The sequence below is a fragment of the Microtus ochrogaster genome, chromosome 2, assembly GCF_000317375.1.
Source record: "Microtus ochrogaster isolate Prairie Vole_2 chromosome 2, MicOch1.0, whole genome shotgun sequence".
NCBI lineage: Eukaryota > Metazoa > Chordata > Mammalia > Rodentia > Cricetidae > Microtus > Microtus ochrogaster.
Window position 1 is genome coordinate 60855329 of NC_022010.1, and position 26986 is coordinate 60882314.

A 26986-nucleotide genomic window follows, 5' to 3' on the forward strand; every position below is an offset into this window, starting at 1 on the left:
AGGAGTAATTACACATATTTTTTCAAAAATGAACACACACATACACACACACACACACACATACACTGATCAAAATTTAAAAGAACTGCTTTTATTTAATATGACTTAGTTGTTTTTAAGTTTAAAATGATCTTAAAAATCTGAATGTCTCATCATTTGTCGTGGTCGTCAATCATAATGACTGAATTTCCAAGTCAACACCGTATACAAACAGTTGGAATCCTTTTTCTGTGCTACTGTTCTTTAAAGGGATGGCAAATAATTTCATGACTGCTAACTTATGTCACTGTTCAACGCAAAATTTCCCAGTCTAAATAGTTGCAAAGGGAAAAAAAAGTACTCATTTTTCAAAGATAGAAAAGAACTGTATTTCTTTTTCGAATACTCTATTATCTTTATGAGTGACTCAGCACCTTGAGTGCCTTAGCTTTTCCATGCTCCGTCCTCCTGGAGTTAACTCATCTTACATCAGATTTAAGTAATGAAGGTAAAGTGCTGCTCACCTTTCAACTGCCCTGTGCTCAGAATACAGCCCTGGATATGTATTTACTCACAGAACTGGGAGAACTAGAGTTCAGCAGAAAGCCATTTGTTTTATATTTCACATTTGGCAAGTCTTTTTAAAATATATTTCTATTTCCTGGTTTAGAACACATGAAACAAGAAGTATTTCCTGAAGATTTGTTCCCAACAGTATCCCGTTCTAAACATTCACAACTCACTTCTTATGACACCTTTCTCAAATTAAGTTCCTTTTAGGTCTCTGACCTGAAGATACCCTAATTCCAGGGCTTTCATACTGAAGACGTGTTTTGATTTTCTAAATAATATGTATGGCATTTGTTTTTAAAGATACTCTTTTTTTTTTTTGCAGGATTAACCAAAAACAAAAGAAAACAAAAACTCTCACTTGCAAAGTGGGAACATAAAGGACACAAGGTTCACTATGACCCAGAGCCCCAGCCTCCTGTCTTCTCGGTACCCAGTGGGAGAACACTGTAAGGTACATCTGCGAGCATCCTTGTTCACTGAGGCATCTTCGACTAAGCACTTTTCACTGCTCAGGTTAGGTAAATCTGCTCCCTCTGTTGGCCAATTCTGTATCTCCTAGCTTATTATTTGAAGAGAAAAACAATGTTTCCTAGCATACTGAGTGGCTGTTCCCTGTGCTGCACTCAGGAGCCATGCAAACTCGGGAGAGACCACAGAAAGCTCCCAGGCAACCCAAAGAAGAGTTAAACTCAAGGATTTAAAACTGTGCACCACTCTCCCCTTAAGCAAGACTTTTAGTCTACTGAGATGACAGCTCCTTGATTTCTTTCCTTTCTACCTGGAGTATCCAGTCTCTTTCCATACTACCAAGAGGCAGTGTGTGCAGGAACCACAGGAGGGCGTGTTAAACTTAGACACTGATTTGTCAAGATCACAAGAGTTCCTGACCTGACAAATACAACAGGGACCACAGCTGCCAAAGGCTCTAACTGATGGTGACTTTGTCAAAGATAGAGATAATAGATAATTAGGTCATTTTCTGACACACTTTAGAAACTTTTAATTTTAATAAAGTACCTTATAATTGGAAATTTGAGTGCCTTTCATTAAGTTCCAAATATATTTTATAATACGTAAAACCTGCCATTGACACCTCCAGTTGCTGCTTTACCTGTTACCTTGTAATCTTATAGCACCATGTAATCTGTCAAGCCTTTATTATATTCATTTATGTCCATATCATTATTCAATTCTGCAAAGTAGGAAAAAACATAACTACTTTAAAGTTCAGTGAGAGAAGCACACAGAGATTTTTAGTATCTTTCAGATGACACTGACTGCCATAGCCTTAAATGCTCTACACTTTCAACCACAAACACAGGTAGTGTCTTACATCTAAACTGTCATGGACTGTAGTATTTAAACAATGCTTACTTTGTAAAGAAGAATATCACCATTTCAAAAAGCTTTTTGGGGGGGGGCATTTCATTGGTATCTATCAGTACTTAAGAGAATCACCAACATCCATCACATAGATTTAGCCTTCTGAATACACTGACGGGGTGGGGGGAGGGAGAAGGACTCAAGAATGGAGAGCTCATGTATCTGTACTCTGCATTTTGTTAGTATTGATGTCCTTGTGAATAACAGTCCATGGGTACTCAATCAATCTGTCAAGTGTCTTATTGATGGAGAGAAGTTGAATCTCCATCTAATTTTTATGATAGGTGCAGTGGAAAAACATCATGAATTCTCAGTACTTGAAGTAAATGCAGTATTGTGCACAGTAAATAGTTTACAGTTTAATAGATATCACAACAGCTTGTTATTGCCACAGGCATAATGCAAGGAAGGGAGGCCTAGCATATAATCCCAGAGGAGCATGTAGCTTCCCACGCTTATCACAAGCACTTTTAAGTATCAAAGCAAAAATCCATAGCATATTTTTGTTTTCTTGTTTGAGACAGGGTCTCAATAATTAGCCTCGGCTGTCCTGGAACGCATTATGTAAACCTGGCTGATCTCAAACTCAGAGATCCACCCATCTCTGCTATTAAACTACAGGGATTAAACGTGTGAGCCACCATGAGCATGATATAGCTAATATTTACTAGATTTTAAAATATACTAAGAATAGATATATGGGTAAAGAAATAATATATGGGCACAAACTCACCATAGAGAAGAATGAATGCATGTCATTGAGAAACAAATGGAAACTGGAGATTGTCATGTTATATAAACAAGCCAGACTCATAAAGTATTACATATTTTCTCTCATATGAGGAATCTGGAGTTAAAAAAAAAATAAACCATGAAAGTGGGAGCAAGACTATTTGGGGACCAGGTGGTGGAGGAAGGAGGACAAGAGAGAGCAATAGAGGTGGAGTAATAGAATAAGTATATATTATATGCTAATGTAAAACATTACATGGGAACTGATCATCTTGTACAACTAATATACACTAGTAGAATTATTTAAAATGAAAAGCAAGTTCGAGTGAAATTTTGGAAAAAAAAAAACGGAACATAAATGTCAAACAATCTAAGAGGGAAAATACATCAAGCCTATCCTTATTCATAATCTAATGGCAAATGTCATAAACATTTTATACAATGTTGCAGCTTTTCTCAAACAGGAAGCTAAGCTTTATCTTGGAGTGAAGAGAACACTGCTTCTCGAGCCTTGCAAGCAACTTAGCTCTCATGATTCTCATGTTCTTCAGGTGAGCTCTTAAACGGGGCCTCTGCTCAGACCTCTCCATCTCGTGTCAACCTTCGGGCATGAACTCACATTAAAAGAAATGGTACTAGTTATGAAAGATGAGTTCAGGCAATAAAAGATTCACTGGTAAGATAGAATCTTTATAATAATAAAACCATTTGGGAAACTAGACAGCGTGTAATAGAGAGAGACAAATGTGGCCCGAGACAAGAAAGAATGCGGAGGATATAATACTGTGCTGCCATCTCCTCATGTGGGCACCTCAGAGACACTGAAGCCAATGGAGAATTCAGACCAGAATCCATCCATCAGGATTAATTCAAATTTATTCCCTCTGATAACCTGAATTTAGCCACTTAACCCTTTAACAGTTAAACTTCCTTCCCCACACTGCTGAAGGCACTGTCCATTGTCAACCTAGTTCCAAGACCTTTCGGCCACCGTAAAACTTTGCCAGCTCCACTTGGCTTTTCTTTATATACATCGGGATGCGAACAAAAATAATTGTTGTAACCTAAGACTGCAGTAGGTTCTGCAACTTGCTAAAGTGCTGAACTAACTGGAAGGGAGTCAGGTGGCTGGCCATTTCCTGAATCTTAAACTTGAATTACGAACTGGCAAGATGTGTATAGGAAAGGGATTCTCAGGAAGAAGAAAATGTGGTCAAAGGCAGTCATCCTGTGATTTTCGCACATTTCCTCGCTTGTAGGGATCCTTTCTGCAGAGAAGCAGAGAGCCATGAGATGAACAGTACATTCAATACTAGCGTTCATCCTGGCTTAGCTCTAACGAAAAGTATCCAGTATCAGGCCTGCCCAGTGACAAATCTGTAACCTGATAGAGTAAAAAAACTGGAAGGGCTTCCAGAGCTCAGAAGGCTGTTTTAGGGCTAGTGGGAAACAGTGCTTCCTCTGAAAACCTCATGACTCTGAGTTCCAGCTTCAGAATCCCGGGTGGAAGGAGAGACTCAACTCTGGAAAGTTGTTCTCTGATCTCCATGCACAGGCATGCAAGCATACACACACACTTTCTCCCCATGCTGCTCCTCCCTACCACATACAGAGTAATAATAAATAAAAAGTTTTTAAAAAGAAAGTTGATCTAACTGACCCCAAAGTCTCATCACTCTGATGCTGTGATTTGGCCTTGTAACCATCGTTACAACTGAATACCTCCTTCCCTGTACACAGTCCTCCACTACACCCCACAGCACACACACACACAGAGGGTACAGACACAGTTCCTCCAGCAACCTTTACACTCATGGAAGTTTATCTGCAGTTTTATCTGTATAGATGTGTCTTTTGTCATGGTACTTTTATGTGTTTTTTCCACAATTTCCTCCTGGTTTAACAGCGGATTCTATAATTTAGAAATTAGCTACAATGTTGAATGCTGCACATCTTCACCGAGTTATATTTTAATTATTGATACTTTAAAGTCAGATTTTGTATTAAGAAAAAAATTTTCTCCAATGATTTAATAAGGCTTCCTATGATATGTGTGTTGGTGGCAACTACAGTCCTTGCTATTTCCAAGGCTAGCGAAGAACAGTACATTTTTATTGGAAATAAAGGTGGACTTGCAGCAAAAACTGAAATAAGAATTCTAAAACATGACTGGGAAAGAGTATGTAGACCTTTGCTTTTCTTTCTCGAGTTACCAATATTGCAGGTACCACACTAACTTTTAAACTATTTAATTCCCGCAATGAAACTATAAAATAGGAACCATATTGGGCAAAGTTTTGATGTAAGGAACTGAGAGGCAGAGAGGAGCTTTCCCAGTGTCACTGCCAGGAAAGCTGGGACACTGTATGAGTAGGATTGGAGCCCGAGAAGCCCAGACGCAATACTGCACTGCTATGTGGCACTTGCCAGGCCTCAGTGACGGAAGGAGTTCTCCACTACTGCTACAGCACCTTTAGAAACAGAACTAAACTCTAAAAGGTTTCTACCGTGTCCTCTAAAGATCACGGAGCTCATAGGGTAAGTAAGGAAACAAAAAACAAGGAAAAGAAAAGAAAAAAATGGTAACGACCTCTGTCATCTTTAACCTGGGACTTCTTTTTACAAGTGAAGAGTGTGCAAGTCAGTATAGTTCAGCTCCACCTGAATTAACATTAGGAGTTTAACTATGATGAAATCGCTACCTTAAGAGCTTCACTATCAAATGACCCATAAGTTCATTTAATGATTTTTTTTAAAACAAGTAAATATTAATAGAACCTAGTTATTTTATTGGGCTATATTTTATTCTTTATTACATATAAAATAAAAATAGATCATATATAAAATTAGTATAAAACTCAAATAAGTTCTCTTACTAGTAAGACTTGTTTTAGTGTTTTCCATATAGCCCCAGGAGTCTATTAAACCAGCTACAAAAAAATTTTAGGGTTCACCCTGAAGGTATGTTACCAAACTTATATGGAACCCCAATTCTAATTTCCCATCTGCTACAAATATCATGTGAGGTGATATAAAGAACGAGTGTACTGGGAAGAGGGAGATGCTAACGTGACAGCCATCTCACGTGGAAACATGAGGGGCCTTGATCCACCGCTTCCAATCTATAACCATGAGCCTTGAGACTTATCTCACACAGCCACGGAGACAGTAAGAAATAGTCACTTTCTAACACCAAAAATGAGAGCAAAGTCCTCTGACAAAAAAGAACACAAAGAGCTATCTCATACTAAAGTTGTAAACCACCACTGCTTGAATTGAAGCAAGGCAAAAGTTTGTCTTTCAGTCACTTCTGGATTTAGGTTCCTGGGACACAGACATTTGTAGCTGAAGTTTGCAAGTAAGTAAGGCTGCAGAGTGCTGGGCTGTGCTCATGGCCCAAAACCCACTAAAGACCTCTAAACCTGGTCTGTAAGAGGTAAAGGCAGAACTGAGCGTGTATGCGTGCGTATGGGCATGTGTGTTTGTGTTTTAAGATACACTCTCATTATATAGTCCGGGTTTGCCTCAAACTGTCCATGCCCCTCAGGCTAGCCTTCAAGTGGTAATCTTCCTGTCAGTCTCCTGAGTTCTGGGGTTACAGTGATGCAATACCACAGTAAACTAGACATTTTAAACTAAACATTTTCAGACTCTGAACTGATATAAAACATGGGTCCCTTTTTAAAAAAAAAAAAAACAAAAAACAACTGGTTATAGCCAGACGGGGGTGGCACACGCCTTTAATTCCAGCACTCGGGAGGCAGAGACAGGAGGACCTTTGTGAGTTCAATGCCAGCCAGGTCTACAGAGTGAGTTCCAGGACAGAATTCAAAGTTACAGAGAAACCCTATCTTGGAAAAAAAAAAAAAAAACCAAAAACCAAAAAACAAAAAGACATCTGGTCATTATATAGATATACGTGTAAACTATAGACATAGACACATTTGTCTTAGTGTATTACAAACCTGAGAGCATTTAGAATTCATATCATTTAGTGAGACACAAGCGGCTAATGTATTGTTTTTAATGTTAAAAATTACCAGGTATATTGATAATAAAAGATGGAGGAAAGGACGGCTTAGTTTTTTTCTTCCCACTAAGCTTCTGAAATGAGCTGATCAATACAGGAAAACCTCCTAAGGGGCAATTTTACCCTATTACCCTAAGGAGAGAAGCAGGCAAGAAAGAGTCTATCCAGGACAAAGTTCTGTGACTGAATATCTCTAAGACACCAAGAAGCAGAAATAACCAAACCCTGTGGTTATAAAGGTAGGAACAACAGCCAGCATTGAGAATTTTCACTGGAAATCTGTAAAGACGACAATCGGAAAGGTTGAATGACAAGAGTCTGTGGTTTCTGGGACTTCTGCCCAGAGTATTAGTCAAAATGCACTGGGGCATGAGGAACCGTCATGTATGGGAGACGTCACTTACAGTTCATGAAAGTAAGTAACCAAGAAGTGGAAATCAGGGTCCATTACTCACAACAGGATAACTGAATTATCCCAGCACCAACGCTGGTGAGAGCTGGTGAAGGAGAAGAAGGGTGAGAAAAGACAGGGTATTTCATGCATGAATCTCAGGCATCAGTTCTGATCCTGGTTGAAATGTCCCCTCTCTCCTTTCTTTTCCTTCACTGTGCTTATGTTGTCCAAGTATGACTCTGTAACTACCTTAAAGCTGACCCAAACATTACCGCCCGACAGTCTTCTGAGAAAGCAGCTGACTAAATACTCTCCGGGTAAGAAGCTGTCATACTGACAAACTATTGTCTTTACTGAGACTGTCTCCTGTCAGTCCTTAAAGCCCAGGACTCTGGCAGCCTCTCGTTACACAGTATGATACTTCTTAAAGCTTATAAATTTTTTCTCTGTTCTTCATTTTCTCTATAATTTGCACTGTGACCTCAGGTACTGATTTGGCAGAGGCCATGAGAAAGGCACTTAGTGACCCTAAACTATATTTCCATGATAGCCATGTTTCAAAATACCTAGCCAGTTGTCTGTATTTTAGAGCAATTCAAATCGGGCATCACTACATCTTGATGGCATTACTGTATTCCCTAGTCTAAAATAAAATGAAACAAAGACAAAAAGATGAAAGGCAGGAGACAGACTAACAAGCAATTTTGATGAGAGACAACAAAACACTGTAGTTAAAACTATAATTCCATGCAATGTTATTCTTGAGCAAATGCCAAATGCATACATTTTTGTTTTTAGAAAAGCATTTCTCTTACTGTTCACTGCTGACACTGATGGCTTAGTTAGGTATCACATTCCTAAGTTTGGGGCAAGTGTTCCCTGAAATCCAGCCACATGGCTTACAAGGTTTTAGCTATCTGGGCTACTTCTTGGATGGTCTGCCTGCATGGAGGTACAAAAGCATGGCATACTAAAAGCATCCATAAGATCAAAGGGAGACCTTTCCTTCTGTGGGATGTGGGACAAGGATTTATTTATAGCAAACTGTAATGGTAAAGAAAGCTTGAAGACCTTAATGTCTTATAGTTAAATGTTGTATGTAGTTGAATAGTCTTAATCCTTCACATTTTCTATTACAACAGAAGTCTAATAATGGCATGCATCTTTCATTACAAAGCAAGCCTATTTGGGGGCTGTAGAGATGGCTCAGTGGTTAAGAACACTGGCTGCACTTCCAGAGGACCTGGGTTTAATTCCCAGCACCTACATGACAACTAACAACTGTCTGTAACATCACGTTCACCTTCTCAGAGGCATACATAAGGCAAATAAAAAAATAAAACAAAAACCATCTTATATCTTATAACAATTATCTTATGCCAATTAACTTCCTTTTATTCCAGTCCATTTTAACCTACTAGAGACTATAAATGACACTATATCATTTACTGAAATATTTTGTAATCCAAAAGTCACTGCTTATAAGTAAGAATTTCCAAGTTTAATTTGAGAAGGAAAGACACTAACATCATACACTAACAGGGAGGCTCTTATTTTTGGTAACAAGCAGCCCTTAGAGTTGTTAGTAGGAGAAACAGCAGGTTCTAGTGAATCACAAGGACAGTTTGTAATCCTTGATTGAAACTTCTCATCACCACTTGAAACTGGTCTGAAGTAGATGATACCCTAAAAACTACACCTAAGTTGTCTTTACTGGCACCAAATACTAGGCACACACATGTATATGCACATGCATCCCACATACATAACATCACATCAAAAGATAGTTTTGTTTGAACATGATCCCCCCAAAGCAAGTTTTAATTTCGACATTCATCCACAAAGTTAGCACTCAGCACATTGACAGACTGACTAAGAGCAGGGCAACACAAGCCACCTCATTTGTGAGCATATAATGTGGGTCACCAGAGCGAAGCTCAAATTTAAGGAATGATAACCTGACAAGGTCATGCGTATGCCACTGGCTCTGACATCATTACAGTAAACTGTGATTATAAATCCATACAGTACCCTAAGTTTTCTTCTAGCTGAAAAAGAAAACATCACCATCCATTTTTACTAAATGACAGGGATTTTACAGACATATAAAATACATAAGAAAGGAGTTTATAAAATACAAAAGTTCACTTTTAAAACCTGAACCTCACTACCTTTGAGAAACAGAAAAACAATGAAACTAAGAAAATACACCAAAATTTGATGGTAAAAATCAGCAAATTTTTTTTCCTACAGAATTCATTGTAGTCACTCTTATTTACCATGATGTCAATTTAAAAGAAACCAAACTAGATGTGCATGTATGCTTAAAGAAAATATGAAGCAGCTAAACACCAGGAGCTCACAAGAGCCATGGGAGGGCTAGTCAGTGGGCTGTAGGTAATGTTGAGCTTCCTTCGTGCTTTCGAGTATGATTCTCATCTGACTTAGACACAGTGAAACTAGCAAGTTAATTTAAAAACAATTAATTTAAATGTAATTCAGCGGGACAGAGTATCAGGTTTCTAAGGTGCCAAATCAATATGCTGCCTTGGAAAGTCATTTTCTCTTCCCAATCTTTTGTGACCATGAGACATCTTTTCGCACTTGCTCAAAATTAACTGCTTCACTACTTAATTACTGCAACTATGGCAAATGGGCCTTTTTGTCTGTGATTCAATTACTGCGCAAAGTTTGCAGCTTGAGTATTAAGAAGTGAAGCATTTACTTGACTATATACAGAAATAAAAAACAGACTCAACATATCACAGTCTAATTAAGAGTGAATTTTAAAACTCTACTGTCTATGTTTATGCCACAGTTATCCTGGCTTATTAGCCAATGTTCTGGGCTGCAGTGGGAGAGCACAAATGCTGTTCTGCCTCATTTCCATAGCTCATGTGATTTCCATACCTTGATTGCTCACCCCACAGTATCACATCCACACAGCGCCTGATCGTGTCTTATCACCTAGGACAGAAAGTTTTTGTTTGCAGGTTTGTCTTCCACACTCAGTGGAAGCACGACTACTATAAAGACTGCATTCATTGAGTGCTGAATACTTGAACTGTCCTCAAAATAACTAAGGGAACAAATGTCAGAGACAGTTGAAGAAAACACTGAATCGTGTGTAACCTTGAGAATGTGGAAAGAAAGAAATGTTTTTTCCTTGAGAAAGTTTTGCACCTCAAATCTTTCAGTCGTTTCTAATGTCTAATGAAAGTACTAAAACTGTGACTTTATAAGAAGGAGGGAAGTTAGTTTACATGTAGTACATTTATAGGTCTCCTGTCCTTCCTGAGAATCTCTACATTTCATAACACTGCACGGCTATGAAGAATCTGAGTACATGCTGTCATTTTATAGCATGTCTGCAGTGCTAGCATCATCAGCAGCTGCTGAGCACATGGTTTACTGCTGCTGAGGACACAGCCTCCTCCACGGGTCCAGATTCACTTTTATGACCTTCAGATATAAAATTTGGGGAATTTACACCTGTTCTTGCCCACTGATTTGCTTGACTGAGACACAGCAGAGGAAAACTGACCCTTAGATAAGTAACCAAGTAAAACTCACACAGATCATAGTAAAATACTAATTTAAATGGAAATTTCCAGAATTTCAACAGGATTACACACATCTACCTTATTGTTCATGTACATGGAAAGCACCCTCCGTGTCCAGTGGTGGAAACTTTCAACCACTTACTATTTCTGCCTGACTTAGTTATACACACTATGCTAAGCCAGCATTTCTCAGTGGGAACACTGCCATTCTGGGAGGGCTAGGTCTTTACAGGCAGGGCCTTTTTACTCATTGCTCCATCCACATCCCGCAGGTCCCCTTCTCCAGTCTCAGGATGAAGCAAGCCCTCCTCATTCCATCACTGTGATAAGGTCTCACAAGTTTCCAAGCACTTCCTGGAGGGTGGTCGGACCTAGCTGGGAATCACTACAACATCTAATATATAAAATATAAAAACTACAATTCTGAAAACAATTTAGCACTATTTTTAAAAGCAATCTTAGCAGGGTTTTTTCTCTTAGAAACAATATTGCAATTTGCTTTGCTCAGTTATTTTCAAGAATAGAGTTCATTCACTATATCCTTGTGTCCTTGGCTCAGTTTTTTTTTACACTATATGATTACTTATAATCCTCATGTCATAAAAATGTCTCAGTTAATATTTCTACTTGTGTTTATTTACAAGCTAACAAAAAAGGTTTGTTCTTCATAAAGCAGGAATACCATATGTCAGCATTATTATTACCACCATCATTAGAGTTTACACTGTTGAGATGCCATGGTAGTCAGAACTATAAGAAGTAATGAACCCTTTTCCCTCTGCTAGTCATGTAGTAGCACGCATATAGATGCACACTCCAAGACCTACTGGGAAATAATATTTTCACAAGGTTGGGGTGACTAACCAACAGAACAATGCAAAGCTGATGAGTCATTTTTGAAATATGAAATGCCACTCTAAAATCTGCAAAAGAGCAATGAAATTCTAATCTATTATTTAGAATTGCAAATCTCCATTTTAAATTATAACAATTTACAATGACTTAGTATGAAAGCTGAAATGTTAGTGCTTCCTTACTTATGTGTGCAGCAAGCCTGAAGGACCTGTCAGTAAATAAAGAGACCTAAAATAACAAGTATGACAAGACCTAACTCAACAGAAGCACAGATCATCTCCTCTAAATATTATATAAACAGCGGTTTCTGACTGAACACTGGCCTTCTCTCTGCTCTTTCTTCCAACAGTGTAATTACATTGTCAGGTACAGCAAGCCCTAATGCCTTCACAATTCGGCTCTCCCACCAATCAACATGTTCGTTTTACATGGAAACCTCTCTTCCTTTTATATGACTAATACCACTTGTGCTCCGTGGTCTCTTTAGAAATACTGGACTCTTAAAACCCTATTTAGATTTGGGGACATTTTGTTTTGAGAAAAGATATAATCAAAAATGGTGTATTTGTCTATCTAAGCTCCAATTAAAAAAAGAAGCTCAGACATGCTGAAAAAGGTCTACTTTTATGTTTCTGTGCATGTATACCACTTTTCAACCTCTACTCTGGGTATACATTTTCCAGACTTTTCTAAGAATCAAAAGCTTTATGTAGTCAAATAAACAGGATTTGACTCTTCATTTATCTGTCACCTAAAACCAGGGCTCCCTTGCCTGTGTCTCACCATCTTCTAGCCACAACTGTTCATACTGATTCGCAGGAAGCAGCGGAAATCTTAAGTTTTATTTCTTATATACACTGGTTCCTCCCAGGCTTCCCTTCTTTCTGGAACTCAGATAAAGCGTAATATAATTATTAGTAGCTAACAGGACTTCTGTTTTAATTTTTTTCTTTTTTATATAAACACAATACAAAAGCAAGTAGGCAGACAATACAAAAGACCTGCTATTCCTAAGATTTTGGTTGCTGGCCATACACTGTGCCCTTTTTGAAGAGGTTGGATTTTATTCACCAGCAAATGCCTGCTGCTATTATGCCTGGGACATATTAGATGTTTATTTATTTATTTATTTATATTTTTTTGCTTTTTCGAGACAGGGTTTCTCTGTGGTTTTGGAGCCTGTCCTGGAACTAGCTCTTGTAGATCAGGCTGGTCTCGAACTCACAGAGATCCGTCTGCCTCTGCCTCCCAAGTGCTGGGATTAATGAATATCCATTAAATAAATGTTTATGTAATTGGGGAACCATGTACTTCCTATACTCATAGCAATTATGACCCAGACAAAGCTGAGAAAAGGTAGTATCAAAGCCCCCTCAATGCTGGGTGGTATTAAAACCCCCTTTAATCCCAGCACTGGGAGGCAGAGACAAGTAGATCTCCAAGTTTGATACAAACCTTGTCTACAGTGTGAGTTCTAGGACAAGGGATTACACAGAGAACCCCTATCTTGAAAAACAAAACAAAACAAACAAAAGGCCCCTCAAAATCTGAGACTGAATCTTGGTAGAGTTACTACTTTGTCATATAAATTGTGTACCAAAAATTTTACATTGTGCCACCTTACAAAGAAAGACTTGAGCTGTGCCATGCATAACTGGAATCTAGATTATCTATTTTAGGAACTCTGTAACTTAGAATCTTACATTCAAGAAAAAATATAGCACCATTTTGAAAGTAGTGTATAAATCCTCAATGTACATAAAATAAATACATCATTATAAAAAAGTGTGTGTGTGTGTGTGTGTGTGTGTGTTTGTATTTCAAGGCTCAGGGAGAGGAAGAGGAAATGGAAAGATTTTTAAGAGTCAGACATGGTAGATGACTCCAAGAATACAGTGCCTTCCTTGTAGGAGGAGGCTGCTTGTTCGTTTCTCAGCAGCCCTCAAAATAATCACACAGAAACTATATTATTTGCAAAACTGTTTGGCCAATAGCTTTAGCATATTTCTAGCTAGCTCTTGCATCTTACACCCCATTTCTATTATTTTATATTTTACCATGAGGCTCATGGTTTACCGGCAAAGTTTCGGTAGGCTCCAATGGAGGAGGCATTTGTCTCCTTTGGAAGCTACATGGCTTCTCACTGACTTTGCCTACTTTCTCCTCTGTCTCTGCTTGGAATTCCCACCTTACTCTATTCTCCTAAGCCACTGGCTGAAACAGTTCTATTCATCAACCAATAAAAGCAACACATATACAGAAGGACTTCCCACACCACTTCCTGACATAAGAGGACTGATAACATATGAACAGACAGAGACCATGACAGCATGCATAAGATCCACACAGGCTCGAAACCAGGCTAAATGTTTCACTGAAAAGGGAAACAGACACAAAGCCCCACCCCAATGGAGACGCTACTGACAATCAATACCTACTGGAAAAGGAACAACAGTTTTCTTTAAAGGTCTGTCAAAGGGTTTATCAGCTGCACTCCAGAACGACCCTCATGCAGGAATAGTTGGCCAATACAAAATAACTTTTTTGTGTATGTGTGCATGTTTTGTTTCATGCTTTGTTTTCCTATAGTCTTGCTGTTTGCCTTGTGTGTTGAGAAAGAACGTGAAGTAGGGTGAGTAAGGAGGCGGGGGGGGGGAGGGGGAATTCGGGAGGATTTGAAAGAAGGGAATGAATATAATCAAAATATATTGTATGAAAAAATTTATAAAAAAAAAAAGAAAAAGACATGAGAAAATACAGACCATGTTCTTAAACGTGTCTTTGAAAGAAACCCCAGATTACTTGCTCCACTCCAGCTGGCTATATCCAGCTATTTCATGTGATTTGAGCTGAAACTTAACAGCACAGACTCCTGCGTTTCTCTTATCCATAACCTCCATGCTGAGTTCCTGGGTTCCTTGCTCACTCTTACTTTGGGGGAATAATCCAATCTTTCTGTGCCCTGAAATCCTATAGATAAAATAGGAAACAGCAGTCTCTATATAAAGAAATCTTCAGACCTAGTCGTATCCCTACTTAGAACTGTGGCTTTCCACAGAATAAGTGCATATGAAGATCTGTTATTATTATTACAATTAATCAGAGAACATAAACAATCAAATCAACTTGAATAAGTTACAATTAGCAAGTACGAGCTATTGGCCTCATTAGCATCAGTATTCCTAAGAACCACAGCTCGATGTGCCAGCTTCAACTCTGCTGATTGTTTGCTGCTGCGTGAGGCAGGGTCTTTACTCTTTCCCAGACTGGCCTGGAACTTACCAGGTAGCCCAGGCTGACATCAAACTCATGACAGTATCACCTCAGCTTCGCCTCTGCTGCTTTTAATGTTTTAATGTTATCAGTGAATACTACAATATACTGTATGTCAAAATCTGTAGGAAAGAGAAGACAGAGGAGAAAAGGCTAAATAGAAATAGTGGGAGACTAACTAAAATCTGCCTGGATAAGGTGGCTATGCTTGCAATCCCAGCACTCAGGAAGCCGGAGGAAGACTGCCAGAACAGGCCAGCCCAAGCTGCAAGTAAGATTCAATCTCAAAAACAACACAAAGAAACCACCAGCAACAACTGACACTTGCTGTTAACAGACATTTAAAATAAACAATGGGAAAAGTGTCAGACCATATGTGACAGACCAATTATACTCGATCTTTGTAAAAATACGTAATAAATATTTGACTTTAAAGCTCAGAAGAATAATAAATAAATACTCTGCTTATAACATTCCCTCTATGTAATAGAATTGTGAGTGCAGTCTTTGTGGTCCTTTAGATAATTTTAATATTTCTAGCTTTCCCTTAGCATACAATGCAAAAATAAAACAAAACAAAAACATGTCTGGGTATAAAACTCTATAAAGCATAAACTCTAAAATTGCAACAGGCTGAACAAGGCTGAACTTTAAGCTTGTAGGCACTATTATGCTGTAGGAAAGCCTATAAATGCCCATGTAAAGCATGCGTTCCTTCTCTCTTCTGGCTGCTGGATTCAGTTCCTCTTCCCCGTTTGTGCAGAGGACTGTGATCTGTGAGTCTACCCCTAAATAAATAACCCTTTATTATACTCAATTCTGAGCTAGGGTGGGATTCCTTTTTAGCGTTCATCATCACTATTATTACTATTTTTATTGATAACTTGAAAAATGAATAGGAAATATTCCAAAAGATCAGGCCACTGGCACTTAGAACCTTAAGAACTTGAAGCTAAGCATACTTTCACTCTCTTAGAATCCCATCAGTGAATAGAGGCTGAGGCAAAAGGATCCAGTGTTTGGGGGTTGCCTAGGTTACATGGTTGAAAGGGAAAGAATAAAGAACTTCAGAACCATAAAAAAAAATATAAGCTATATCCGTTAAAAGCACAATGTTCAATGCCTGAAGAAACCAAGACTGTCTAAGTGATGATCATCATAACCAGTTTTCTATTTTTCTATGATTTCATAACTATTGCAAATATAAAAAAGATTAGGAAAGCAGGTTCCCAATAGAACACACGCTACCAAGCATGCTGTGATAACGTTTTCACCGTCCAAGGACTTTTAAAGTTTACACAAACCCTTGTTTTCATTAACAACAAAGATTCTGAGAAAACAATTTCTGTTTAAATTTCACCCTCTAGTCAGGAATGCCACAGGCGAAGTCTAGGATGCAATAATAAGGTGCCATCTAGTGGATGTTTTGTAAAGTTTCTCAGTTCATGCATACTAAAATTCCGATGATATAATCCTGTAAAAAGTTTCTCCACATGAGGAAGTAGCCACCCCTTACAGTTTCTCCTCACCAGTTACTGATCTTAGCTGGACTAAAACATACCAAACATACACACACACAAACATTCCAAACATACATACACACACACACACACACACGCACGCACGCACGCACGCGCTCGTAATTGGCAATATTAATATTAAATTCGAAGTTGAATCTCTACCACCATCACAAAGGACAAGAAAGAACAGGTCAATTTAAGATGCTCAGAAGACAAATCAAGGTCCATATATAGTTTGAAAGGAAAGCCGACTTAACAAATATGTTCTTATTTACTAGTGCTAATGATATGAGATTATTATATCAAGAACTATAATTACATTAGGCAGGTAATTATTGTTATTCTAAGCCACAGGAGGACACAGTCACTTGAACTAACCAAGCTACATCTGATAGTTAGATAGCAGCACGACCTCCCAGCAGTGGTGCCATGTCTGAGAGCACAGCTGCAGAGCTTTCTTGTACAGCAGGCTGGGCAGCAACACAAATCATAACCAGTTAAAATGAAATTAATGCTAAAGGGAGCACGGCATAAACACACATGGCAAAACACACATGGCTGAGAAAGCAGACCAAAGAGTTATTTCAATTATTATTCATTCCATAATCAAACAAGCATTTACATTTAGATTTAATCAGGTAAAAGTGCTAATTACTTGAATTATCACAGCTATAGTCCATACTTGAGCTCTGTTTATTTCAGAAGAAGTTTGGAGCATGCGCTGGTTGGTTTTTGTCCACTTGACACAAACTAGACATATCTGGGAAGAGGGAATCTCAAGTGAGGCACCAGACCCATCAGAATGGCCTGTAGGAAAGTCTCCGGGGGTTTTCTTAACTAATGGTTACCGTGGAAAGGTCCAGCTCACTCACTTATGAGTGATGCTACCTCTGGACACCATGAGGAGTAAGCCAGTAAGCAGTGTTCCTCCAGTCTATGTTTCAGTTCCTGCCTTGAGTTTCTACCCGGACTTGCCTCTGTGATGGACTATAATCGAGACATGTGGGCCAAGTAAACCCGTTCCTTCCCAAGTGGCTTTTTGGTCATAGCATTTATCACAGCGACAGAAAGCAAACTAGGATGGGAGGGGGCAGTAATTTTGTTACATTTTTTAAAAGATGGTGCATATAAGCTTCTTTTTTACATTTTTTAAATATTTTCACATTGCAATACAAAAATTAATGACTAATTTGAAAGATACTCTACTCTGACAAGTTTGTATGCAGCCTGTCACAACGCATTTCCCCAGGAACTTTGCGTTTGTTACTACTGCTACACTTGGCAGAACAGTTTCAGCTTAAGGAGTTATTCTTTTACAAGTGAAACCATTCATTTTATAGAAGATGGGACTACAGATACAATTCTTGGGTACCACCTAATTTACAAAGGGAGAAAAAGAAATCCACAAATGTCAAAGGTTAGCTAAAGTGCACTGAGCAGATTTAATTATCAGCATATTTAAGCTCATTGTCTCTTGATCACATGATTAGAGCTCTTTCCACTGAGCCACACTGACTTTTCTATTCTTTTTCATTAAAATCATCCTTTAGATGTTCTACACTTTGGTTTTACAGGGTCCTTATGGAAACTGCTACCTAGGTGGGTCTGAAAAGCAAATAAGGGACTTACTATGTTGTCTTCCATCACTACTGCCATAGGAAGGGGATGAGGTATCCTTCCACAACAAACCCATCAATTATAAAAGGGAGAATCTGTATTGTTCACTAAATGGGCATAAGCAGCCATTTCTGTTTTCCACCAACATGGTCCTTAGATTTACTGTAGCTGTGGGAGCAGTGCAGCCTCAGGGGTGCTTGGGAAGCACGGGCCCACACACAGGATTCGTGGGTGCATCCTCATTATTTGAGAAGAATCCTAACGTTCCTCTAAAGTGACATCTTTTCTCTCCCACCGTCTTTCAGAGAAAGTGGAGACACACCACACATTCTTTCTTCTTGGACTGCTTCCTGTGTCTTCCTATAAGTTTTTGGAGCAGCCGACAGTTGTATTTAACTTTCACATTAAGGTTAAAATCCTGATTGTTATTTTAGAATTTATGCCTTGATATTCACAGAACCAGATTTTGACGGTAAATAGTCGCATCGAGTGAAAATCTGTAATTCAGATGCAAATACTAACGAATGCCTTGGATATCTTACTTATCGCTAACTCAGGTTCACTTCATCTGGTCCTGGAAGAAGCAGCCCCTCTAAATCTCAGTAATCCTATAGTTGGAATCTGGAAAACACTACAGCAGATTTCAGCTCAGTAAGATTTATTAGGCACAGCCCAAACACAATTCTTCTGCAACAGCTTTAAAAGAAGTCTGGGGAATATAGTGATAACACAAATCTCAAAGGGGTCCTTTGTAGGTTACATGTGAATTGCTTTTGAGACTGCGTCTGTAGACATCTTACTTTGGCTCCACCTCTATACAAACTGCTCCGGGAGCCTAAGAAAAGCAGCTTTGAAATGGGCAAGTACACAGATTTTGTACTGCTGCCACAGGCCTGCAGCTGCTGCCAAAGGAAAGGGTGAGTCAAAGCAACTCTACACACCGCACTTCTCCATGTCTTCCCCGTACTTGGCAGCAATACACTGGATCAGTCATCCTGCTGAACATCCAGAGTCCAAAGTCATTACTAGAGCAAAGGTTTCCTGTCCAAGAACTTTCAACTGATATAAAAGTTCAACATTTCAGTGCAAAAGGGATCTTTTTATTTAATTATGATAAACTTGGAATCTGTGACAAATTAAAAAGCCAGTGATACAGTGAGTTACTAACAGTAGGACACCCAGATCCATCTTTCTGCGTCAGAGGCTGTACTGGCACTTATTCAAAAAAATAAAGTCACACTAACAGGTGACGTTTCTAGCACCAGTTATGCAGCCAGAGAGCACACATGATGCCTCTTTCCAGGCTCTTTGCCATTAATTTATAATTTAAAGGGATTAAAGATAAGGTACCAATAAGCTCTATTTTTCTTGTGGAAAACAGAAGTGGTATTAATGATTTGAGTCAAATTACATCAGATAAGTATAACTACTTTTTTTCCTAAATAAGGACTAACTTTACCTTTTGTAGTTATACCACTGTGGTCATACCAGAACCCATACCAGAATACATACAAGCACACTAACAGACATAGCATGTTGTGTTATATACCTATGCAACAATAACAAAGAAAAAGAGACCATGAATCTGAGGGAATGTGGTGCAGGAGGTACAATAAAGAGGTAGGAAGGAGGAAAGGAGAGAGGAAATGATTTAATTATATTACAATTTTAAAAATAAATGTGTTTTTAATTTAAAAACTGTGAGGCTCCTTTTCTCTATTACCATCATCTACTGGAGTCACAAAGACTGTTTATACTTATGTGGACTTGAACTACAGCTTTACTCTGACCCTCAAACTCCATGTCAGAAACTTATTCCCAATTCAAGTGTAGGACTAAGAACTTTTCAAATAAATTTTTCAAATTCTCACTGACTAGACTGATGCCGTTACTAACGATGTGAATTCATTACCTTCAAAAAGAATTAATGCAATTACTTTGTACTGGGCACTCATTGCTATGACAGACACATTTGATAAAAAAGAAAAATATTATGTGAGAATATTTCTGGATTAAATGTATCATAAGAACCTAATATTTTCTAAGAAAGGTTAAATTAATTTGGCACACTACTTTTGTGGACTGTAATACAACAGCGAATATACTTTTAATTCTCCTTCATTTCAGCTACTTTCTCACGGGACTCAACTACTTCAGTCACTATGAAACTCAACATTATACTTAGGTGTCATCTTGAAGAACTGCCCACACACAGTACAACACAATTTCAAAAACATGAACCTTGAATGAAGTTTCTAAAGGGTCACCAAATGCTTCCCACTTAGGGTCTTTCCCTGAAACAACACATTTAACTTATGTTTGAAGACTGGTGTCATATTATCCCAGATCCCTTCAGTTCAGAGCACACGTCAAGGGTTTTTATATGAAAAGATCAAATCCTACCAATATTTACTCTGCAGACTGTAACTCAAACATAAACACAATCTTTCCTCTATAATCTGTGCTGAATCATATGCGAATGTGTAAGACAATCACTTTTGTACTCAGGAAGCTCAGGTGAAGAGGTCCTTAAGGTCTCAACAAGTGTACCCAAGGCATCTGTGCTAATACTCCGTTCCACAGCGTAGCCACAAGAACACTCCTCTGAGACAGGGCCAACTAAAGGCGGCACTTCTAATGTTCCAGTACAAGTCAGGATATGGTGTTTAAAGCTTTCCCAAATACATTAATCTTTCTTTGGCTATCAAATATGAAGAATCACAAGACAAAGGCTTTGAAGATATAAGATTTCACTGGGTGGCAATGGCACACTCCTTTAATCCCAGTACTCGGGAGGCAGAGGTAGGCGGATGGATCTCTGTGAGTTCAAGGCCAGCCAGGTCTACAGAGTAAGTTCCAGGACAGGCTCTAAAAAGCTACAGAGAAACTGTCTTGAGAAACCACATATATATAAAAAACATTCTAAATATATTATTTGTTACTTCAATGCACTCTTCCATTGTGAACATTCAGTTACTCTGGGGACCTAATAATATTCTTTTCCTATCTAAATATTTACAACACTGGCTTCTCAAAGAGACCATCAGTTTGCAGCTCTATATGGATCTAATAAAATGTGTGAATAGTTTTTACTGCTCCACTCAATTCTGCAGTTCCTAAAAGTCCTCTGGGACATCATTCTCCATGTGCTTCTGGTTCTGTCCATTTCATTCTTTTATTTCCTCTAGTGAAAAAAAAGTACTCACTGCTTTTCACTAAAGAATAAACACAGATTTTTATCCCTCATCTTAGTTACAAACTGATGTAAGCTTTCATGAATCAATCTTGAGATGGAGATTTGATTGCTCCTTTGGGGATCAAACATTCAGAAGGGACACTGGTCTCTGTTTCTTACCTCCCTTATTAACAATCTCAACAGTGAGCTCAAATCTCAGCAAAGCTTAACATTAGCATGCACTACCCATGATAAGACCTTCAGTTATAGGTACAAACACTGACTAGAGCTGCTACAACTGAATGTGAATGCTTATTTTGATTTCTTGATGCTACCCCCAAATCAAATAACTTTTGTTGGGTAACTACAGGATGCCCAACTGAGTCAATGAACGTATTTCAGACAGCTGCATCTTGTTTTACGAACCTAATGCCCCTTTTGTTGAAGAAAATGCAGGTTGTACAAAGAGAAATAAAAATAAGGGGCAAAAATGAAGAGAAAGAAAGAAAAATATCTGTTCAACAAAAAGCATCTTTTAAACATATTTAAGAGTTAAACAGCAATATGAAATATATATATGTGTGCATACATATATATATATATATTCTTCAACCACGCTTTAGAAGAAATCACCTTTAAAAAGAAGTAACATTAAAAAAAACTAACAATACTTTAAAAAGAAGGAAGAAAAGATCTCTCTATCTCTACCTCAAAAAAAAAAAAAAACCTTCCAGAATGCCTTGTACAAGGAATTCAGAGGCAGAAGGTAGACATGTTGCCGGTGTTGGTAAAGGGTAATTCATTGGGTATCAGAAACTAAACTTTACTTTTTCAAACCCCTGCAGTTTATTTTTAAGTGCAAACTAGTTAAACCAAGATTATCGTCCCATTCAAACATTTAAAAATAAGTTTCATTTTATTCTTATCAATTCTGTCAAAAACACCTAGGCAAGGGAGAGGTCTTGCAGACAAGCATGAGGTTCTCAGTTCCAATCCCCAACCACCACATAAAAATTAGAGCATAGCTTCACATACTTTTGTCCTCAACAGCAGGCTGATGGAGACAGCTCATAGGAGCTTGTTGGCCATTCCCAACGGGACCCCTAAATCTAAAAGCTGTCTGATTCAATTCCCAAAGCACTGGTTTCTCTGGGTCAAGTGTGCTTCTTAGAAGGTCGTGGGTTGCTAAGTGATAAAACACCCAGTTCACTCACCAGCACAAGATTTATAGAGGCAACACTGCCACCTACCTAATTATAACAAATTTATCTATAGGTGCCGTGTAAGGGTTAAATAACAGCAAATAACCATAAATGGATTCTTCAAAAGCAGCCAAAATTCCTCTAAGCTCAAAGCAGACTTTAACCTGAGGGCAATGATGCCACCATTCAAAGGAAACGCAGTACTTGGCAGACAGAGAGAAAGGAAGTTAAGTGTCAGTTGGCTGAGTATGAAAGAAACATACACAATCAGAGAGTTAGGAGGCAGCGGCTTGGCAGACATGCAGAAGAAAACCCTTTTTCAAATGTGCTGGTGTCCAGGCAATCATCTTTGAAGACACTGATTTTCCCAGAACAATGGTCAACCTTAAGGTGCCATCTTCTCTGTTCTCTGTGATTTATTTGTTATTCAATAATGCCTAGTCAGCCTTTTAGAAATGTGGATTTTCCAGGTAGCAGAATAAATGGCAACATATTGGAAAATTAACTTCAGGAAAACAGATTCACTGCTCACTTTTCTTCACAGCTTTCTTACCCATATGTGAACTCTTAGACAAAATGAATATTGTCCCAGCAACAGCTAACTTTTATGAGGCTGCTGAAAACTACTTTACCAAATGCTTTTTAATAATACATGTAAATCTGCTTTGGCATAATTATTTGAATAATTAAGTACAGATCAACTTTGGGCCTTTATATTCATTTCCAGGTTTGTTATAAAACAGCCATAAAGTTAGAATAAAATTGAATACATAACTGAAATTCTACTCTTAATTTAGCACTTCTATCTTCCTTCAGAAAGAAAATCTTCTGTCAAAAGTTTATTATTGGTTAATCTCTCCACTGTGTTTATGAATACTTCAACCTGTTAATACTACTAGTTTATTTTTAATATTTGTTGCAGTTGAAATCAGGGACCATGTCTCTTTTTCAGAAGACATTAAATTAAGAATTCTAAATTACAGCTCTGGTTTGGCAAAGCACTCTGAAGTCTAAATTAATAAAGTGCTAACTGAATTAATAGTATAAAAGAAACTTATACTGATAATTTGAAATATTAATGTGCATACTTAATAGATCAAACATTTTACATTAATCAAAGAGACAATATGAAGGTGGTTAGCAAAAGCATTTTCCTATCAGTAAAATTTTCAATTCATGTAATTCCTGATTTTTCTTTTACAAGCACAAAGGCATGCTTTTCTCCTTGCATTCCTAAGCAACAAAAAACTAACGTGTTCTTCAGATAAGATGGCTAACGACATCTTTAGAAAACAGAACACTGGGAAAAATATGCTTTCCCAGAGTTTAGTGAAGCAAGCAGATGGTAAAGGAGTAGGGCAGCCATCTGGTTTCTTATCCCCAGACCTATATAGTCTAACAGACCTCAGGTGTTTGCAGTCCATGAACGCTACAGAAGGGAGGTGACAGCTATACCTTCAATGATAAGTAATCTGGTATTTAAAAAAAAAAATTAAGACTATTTTTTTTTTCAATTTCAACCTTGATTTAGATATAGGTGAATTTTATTAAAAATAAATCTTTCATTAAATGTTTTATCCTTTTTCATTTTGTATATGAAAATTTCTCTCTTTACCTAATTCTTTTCTTTAATGTAAACACTGTTAGACTTACATGGGGATTTCAAAAGCAGATGAATAACACTAATGAGATCAAATTATTTTCTGACCCTGAAGGCCAAAAGGGAACCGTTTATTTGATCTGGGCTAAAGGTCAAATACTGAGCTCTCCACGAGACCCTGGCAGAGATGCTTAGGATATACAGAAAGCAGAGGTATGCCCTATCCTTTGCAGCCTGGTCTGTGGCATCATTACTTTCGGTGCTTAGTTCAGAGGAGCTTACCAACAAAGTTTGAAAACTACGTCACATAAGAATTGTAAGACCCAAGCTTCAATAGGCGTGAGAAGGCAGAGGGAGTGTACCAAGGAAAGGAATCTGGCCTCTCGGTGCCAGTTAGCAGGAGTCGCAAGGGGAAGAACCAGAGCAGAAAGCCAGGATCTTTCAGCAACAGTTACACAGATCCATCACCTCCAGGGAAGTCTAATACAACTCAAAAATGCTCAATGGGGTGTGAGAAAAGACCTGGGATTAAGTGGTACAGCAAGTAAAAAAGGGAAGGATGGATCCGTTTGGTCACAACCACAGGGATGGCGGTAAGAAGTAGAGGCAAGAAGGCAGAACTCAAGCTTCAGTGCTGATGAAGTAGGAAAGTCAAAGCATTTATTATACTTGCTTTAAAAAAAGAAAAAAAAATGTATTCCTTTTCTAGAACAAACCAATTCTAAGCAATGAAAGGGAAGTCCAATGTATGACCTGCATGTTATGGTCATGAGACACAACTAAGCAGGTTGCTGTGATGCAAATAGGGACCTAAAGCCCAGTTAGGTGTACAAATTCCAGCTGCTGACACACAGCCAGGACAATGGCAACTATTCTTCATCTTAATTAGGAGACGTAATTTTCAAGAGTGAAGTTCAAGATTACATTATTTATCTGCTTGTGTTTTAACACAGCCAGCTACTAGCAGAAGTACTTTCAATACTCAATCATTTAGTGAATGTTGCGGAGCAGAGGACTGATATATGAGGGCATACTGCATTTACAATGTTCCTCTCTATATTCAATAAACAACTGTTAGATATATAAGTACTAGCAGCTCTAGTAGTTTAAACCGTGGTACCCCTCCACGATTCTCAGAATACTGATGCGTAAGTAGTACCTGACAGCGGCAAAACATTGATACTGTCAGCTAAAGTTACCAACCACTAAATACTAATCAAGAAAAACTTTGGATATTAAAGTTGGAATGAACTGTATAAAAATGTAATAGATACCAGGATAATGACTAAGGAAATGAAAAATGAGTGACGGACATAAATGGAGAGACTGGCAAGTACACCTGGAGTCACGCTCAAGGGTTTAGAACTTTCTTGAGGCAAACAACAGTCAAGTTTAAATCACTGCAGTGGGCAAAAAACCCTTTGCGTGTCATTATCTCAACTCGAATTGGGGAAGAGAAATTTGTACAAAACATTCCCATTTCTCTGCACACACTGTCTCAGAAGTTCACAGCTAACATTTTTCATTCATCGTAAGTGAGCTCTGTATTGTCCCTTTTTTTTTTTTCTTTTTTTTTTTTGGAGAAAAGCTAATGCTGAGCAAACATCCACAGCCATCTTGACCTAACTCCTTTAAGTGAATAAAAGGTTAAGTTTTGCTAGGCCAAAATTTATCAAGCTTATTTGACTACCATCCCAATAGAGTCCCTGAGACAAGTGAGCACACTAGCCAAAGGCCGGCAGAAATAACTTCCTACTTTCCTTACTGCTACTGCTCTCTCACTCCTATTTCAAACTCACAGTTTAAACTCATGCGAGAAATTTGGCTAACACTACCTGATCTCTATGTAGCATTAACCACATGTCCCTTTAGCATACAAACAATACAACTCATTTACACGATTTTTATCAGCTTTAAAATCGTCCTCATTTGCATGTGGGGCCAACCTACCAGATTCCCCGAGAAGAGAGACTTGTGCCTTTTGCACTGAATTCTAGCTTACTACTTTTCTCCCAGGGTATCAGCAGCTACACTCTGAACAGTAGTCACTATATAAAGGCTGATTGACTTACTACAGTGGAACAATTCGCCTCTGGTATTTCTCAATATCCCAGGGAATCCTTGACATCTATAACATGCTGGAGATGATATCATCTGCTAGAGGCTTGGGGTCTTCCTTAGGGTGCCTGGGACAAGAAAAACAGAGAAAGACCAGAGACAGTCAGGAGAAACACAGAGGGGAAACACAAAGATAATCAGAGGATAGACATACAGAACTGAGAGTTAGTCAGAGTTGCAGGGATTAAGCAGCCAAGAAAGTCAGAGACAGAGAAGTCTGCAATCATAACTTGGGGTTTGGTTTGGAGTCCACATTTATGGTACCATTTATGAAGTGGTGGTGCCCTTGTCATATTAAACAAGCAATACAATCAACTGTTTAAAAGCAACTGTTGAGGTTTCCCTGATCATGTACCTTTACCCATCAACATTCATCTTCACCAGGTCCACACACAATGCTCAAAGCAACCTGGCCTGACAAGAAAATACCATTTTTCCAATTTTGAATATGAAAATCAGAGGTAATGTGATTTGCCCAAGGTCACAAACAAATGAAAAACTAGAGCACCGAATCAGACTCCAAAATTCAGTATTTTTCCTGATACCCTGTGCTGTTCCTATTAGAAAAGTATATAAACACAAATTTTTACATAAAATTCAAATTCTACTTACTTTAAGGTAATTTTTTCTATCCTATAGGACAATAACAAGGTATGTTACAAGAATATTTTTAAATATATCAGAAAAAACAGATAGAAAATTTAGAACAGAAACAAAATTGAGTGAAGTCACCAGAACAAATATAAAAATTTTAGGCTGGGTCGTGGTGGTACACTTCTATAACCCAGTACATAGGAAGCAGAGATAGATGGCTGTCTGAATTCAAGGCCATACTGGTTTATAGAGTAAGGTTCAGGACAGTCAGAGCTACACAGAGAAACCCTGTCTAGATAGATAGATAGATAGATAGATAGATAGATAGATAGATAGATAGATAGATAGATAGATAGATAGATAGATAGATAGATAGAT

At 38.2% G+C, this 26986-nt stretch overlaps 1 protein-coding gene across 9 annotated transcripts in view; it reads right to left on the reverse strand.

The window, feature by feature from the left end:
- The window catches only part of Bbx (BBX, HMG-box containing), a 248788-nt gene that overhangs the window by 104983 nt on the left and 116819 nt on the right, over positions 1-26986 (reverse strand). For 6 of the 9 annotated variants that reach the window (XM_026786253.1, XM_026786246.1, XM_026786230.1 and 3 more), the window contains one exon: positions 25969-26082. The exons of the other annotated variants lie outside the window; for them this stretch is intronic. The gene's annotated coding sequence lies outside the window, so the exon portion shown is untranslated. The remainder of the gene's footprint in view (positions 1-25968; positions 26083-26986) is intronic. 9 annotated transcript variants of the gene reach the window in all.